Below are 4339 nucleotides of genomic sequence, written 5' to 3'. Positions count from 1 at the left end.
ATAAGTCTAGAGTTTAAGGAAAGCTGTCAAACCTGGATTGGGGAGAACTGGGTTAGGGAAAGAGGGTAAGGATCTGGGTCCTCGAGGTTTGGGAAGTCTGAGCTAACCTGATTGGTTGTTCCAGGTTTAGCATGGAAGTCTCTTTGAGTTCCAGGACCTATGGCAGTAGCTGGAATAGTGGGTGAAGGCTGGTCACCAGTCTTTGGCCCAACTTCTTGGCAGCTCTTTGCTCAGCAACCAGGACCACTCCCCATGTGGCTGCAAGTACCCTGATACCCTGACTTTCCAAGTGAGTCAATGATATCACTTGGCTTCTATTAATCTACTCTGAGGTTGCTTCTGGAAATGACTCTCTCTAATCCTTGATTTTTTTTTTTTTATTTTGTACTTGCTGTATTACCCATAGTATGATTGAGGTGAGGGTAGTTGGTGTGCTCAAGTGTTGTAACTGGAGGGTGTATCAGGGTACTTTAGTTGACCCTTAAACTATGAGAGATGTAGGATGGGGAAACACACTCTAGACATCATAATAGTGGCCTCACATATATCAGACATTTCTCTGCAAGTTCCTGGATGTTTGGGTGCTCTGCTAAAGATTTTTCCTAAAAGCAAGGCCACTGAATTTAAATCCAGCAGTGGGACTTTGTGAGAATCATTTAACCTTCTCAGGCCTCAGTTTCCCCTCCCTGAAATGAGGATGATAATTCTACTACCTCATGGAGCTGCTATGAGAATTAATGAGTTAATGCAAGCAAAGTGCTTGGGAACACTTTACCCAATGTTATTTATTTTTGTGGTCTCCTTTAATCCTTTCCACGATTCAGTGGATACCATAGTTATTCCAATTTTCTCCATAGGGAAACTGAGGCTCAGTTCATGAAATCTGCAAGTGATGGAGCCAGGATGGGGACTCTTAGCCATTCTGCTCCCTGCTGGATTGTTTGGTTCTGGGCCAGCCCTTCCCCCTGGGATGGAGCTCCTGTTTCAGGGGTAGAGGCCTGGGGTTCTCTGTGAAGCCTTTCCTCTGCCTGGCTGATTTGGTTATTTTTAACTTTCACATGTGAAACTCATAATGAGGGATTTTCTCACTTTTCGGTAGGAGTCAGACTTTACACTCCAGCTGCAGGTTTTAAGATGTAAGAATCATAGAAAGGGCCTGTGAAGATGCCTGGAGGGCAAAATAAAAGCACTTGCTTTGATAGTCAAGGAGTCCTGGTGGCGCAACGCTTGGCTGCTAACCGAAAGGTTGGTGGTGGTGGGACCCACTCAGTGGCTCCTGGGGAGAAAGACCTGTCGATCCGCTCTCAGAAAGATCACATCCTAGAAAACCCTGTGGGGCAGCTCTACTCTGTCACAGGAGATCACCGTGAGTCAAAATCTACTCCAACGCACCCAACGAAAGCAATTTTGATGGTTATGATGTTCAGGCAAAACCCATCGTTGTCATTCCAAGCTTTATTTTACCAATTATTATGCTAAGCACATTAAGTATATTATCTCATTTAATCTTCAGTAACCACTGAGGAGCTCTGGTGGAGCAATGGTTAAGCACTCAGCTGCTAACTGAAAGGCTGGTGGTTAGAATCCATTCAACCTCTTGCTCCGTGGGAGGAAGACTTGGCAATCTGCTCCTGTAAAAAAAAAAAAAAAAACCCTATGGGGCAGTTCTATGCTGTCACATGGTGTCGCTATGAGTCAGAATCAACTGACCAGCACACAGCAACAACAGCCACCACCACAAGGCATCTACTACTGTTGCCATCTTACGGACAAGCAAACTGTGGCTCGGAGTAGCAGCAGTTTGTCACACTGGGACAAAGTGCGGCTGGGCTACAACCCTCATTCCAAGCCATTAAACGTGGACATGATGCTGGGAGCTTCTGTGGAAGAATAATCACTGGGAACCATGGGAACCTCATTTGCGTCTAATAGTCTCCATTCCATCTGATGACCGTGAAAATCATTCTCTCTACCTTGAGTCCATCACCCTTTAAAAGGCTTAAATTCAGTAGGATCCAATTGCAACCTCTAGCTTGAGAAGCTACAAAAAGAAGTACAGAGACAGAGAAAACAAGAATCAGAGGTTAACTTGAAATCAATCACAGTTAGTACTTTGTGTATTGCAGTAAGAGTACAGTGGAAGACAATTGGCATAACAAAGTGTATTAAGAAAACATTCTGCATCCTACTTTGGTGAGTGGTGTCTGTGGTCTTAAAGGCTGGCAAGCGGCCGTCTAGGATGCATCAATTGGCATCAACCCACTTGGAGCAAAGGAGAATGAAGAACACCAAAGACACAAGGAAAATATGAGCCCAAGATACAGAAAGGGCCAAATAAACCAGCCTGAGATCAGAAGAACTAGGTGGTGCCCAGCTACCACCAATGCCTGTCCTGACAGGGAACACAACAGAGAATCCCTGATGGAGCAGGAGAAAAGTGGGATGCAGGCCTCAAATTTTAGTAAAAGCACCAGACTTAATGGTCTGACTGAGATTGGAGGGACGCCAAAGGTCTTGGTCCCCAGACTCTCTGTTAGCCCGAAAATAAAACAATTCCTGAAGCCAACTCTTCAGACAAAGATTAAACTGGACTATAAGACATAAAGTGTTACTGGTGAGGAGCGTGCTTCTTAGCTCAAGTAGACACAGGGGACTTCTGTTTGGAGGATAGATGAGAAGGCAGAGGGGGACAGGAGCTGGTTGAAAAAAAAAAAGGTTGAAAGGCAGAGGAAATACAGGGCAGAGAGGAGAAGTGTGCTGTCACATTGTAGGGAGAGCAACTAGGGTCACATAACAATGTGTGTTTAAGTTTTTTTTTTTAATGAGAAACCGACTTGAATTGTAAACTTGCTCTTAAAACACAATAAAAAACCAAACCAAAACAAAACAAGGAAAAGAATAAAATGGAAGATATTTATTGTGGAATAGATACATATTTATTGTGTAATACAGGCAGTCCCCAGGTTCCAAACATCTGGCTTACAGACAACTTGTACTTAAGAATGGACTGACATAAAGCTTATTCTATTAAACATTTGAGTTAAATACAATGGCTTGTAATAATGAACACACACTCTACTTTGTGACACTCATGAAAACATTGCATGGTGTGGAGGTGTTCCTTAAGAGTTTTATATGCATAGAAAGGTAGAATATACACTATACACTAAGACAAACACTTGCCCAACTGATGCTAAATAAGAACGTAAGTACGTGTTCTGAATTATCTACAAATTTGACTTAAAGACAGACTTAGGAAGAGATTTGTTCGTAACCTGGCAACTGCCCGTATATACTGAGATATATATTATTCAATAATATATTTATTCAAATGATGTCAGAGAGCATTTCTGTAGGTCAAAGTAGGTAAATTATTTCATGGTGAGAAAATTAGCAAAACACAACTTTTAAACTAACCCAATTACAACTTTATGAATACCTTCTCAGTACCAGGCACTACTTTATATGTAGTTCCACATTAATTCTTACCACAACCTGCAAGGTAGGCATCAAATATTCCTCTTTTACAGGTGATGAAACTGGGGCTTGGAGATGTCGTGTGACCTGCCTGTGGTTAAAAAACAAAAACACTTCATCTCTTTGGCTCTAAATGATTCTTATTCTTCACATACCCAGAACACTCTATGTTCCAGGAACTATTGTAAGAATTTAACACAGGTTAACTCATTCAATCTTCACGGCAACCTTGAAGAGGTTGTTGCTGTTCTTGGGTGTCTTTGAGTTGATTTCGGCTCATAGTGACCCCATGTGACAGAGTAGAACTACCCCATAGGGTTTCCTGGGCTGTAATCTTTAGGGAAGCAGATTGCCAGGTCTTTCTCCCACTCTGCTGGGTGGGATCAAACTGCCAACTTTTCAATTAGCAGCCGAGTGCTTAATGTTGCACCACTAGGGCTCCTTACCCTAAGGGTTAGGCTCTATTATTAAACCCATTTCAAAATGGAGGAAACTGGCATTCAGGCGCATTAAGTCACTTTCCCAGATCAGGATTTGAACTCCGGCAGCCTGGCTCCAGAGCCTGTGCTCTGGGATGTCTTATGCTGTCAAGCGAGCTGCATGCAGTGGCAGCAGCTTGATGTTAATGCAGCCGGGAATGGAGCACTGAAAAAAAAAAAGAAACAAGCAAGGAGTCCCCAGTACCCGTTGGGAATATGTGGTTCCTAGGGCCACTGTTCTGTCCTCTTCTCAGAGTTCTTGCCTATGCCTGTCTTTGGTTGATTCCTCTATTCTGCCCTGGAAATGAGTTCTCTTTTCACAGATCTATCAGGCCTGTCTGGAGTCCCTGGGTGGTATAAATGGTTAACATGCTTGGCTGCGA

This window comes from Elephas maximus, chromosome 15 (genome assembly GCF_024166365.1).
Source record: "Elephas maximus indicus isolate mEleMax1 chromosome 15, mEleMax1 primary haplotype, whole genome shotgun sequence".
NCBI lineage: Eukaryota > Metazoa > Chordata > Mammalia > Proboscidea > Elephantidae > Elephas > Elephas maximus.
The sequence above is the reverse complement of the archived record's forward strand: the minus strand, read 5'-3'. Positions refer to the sequence as shown.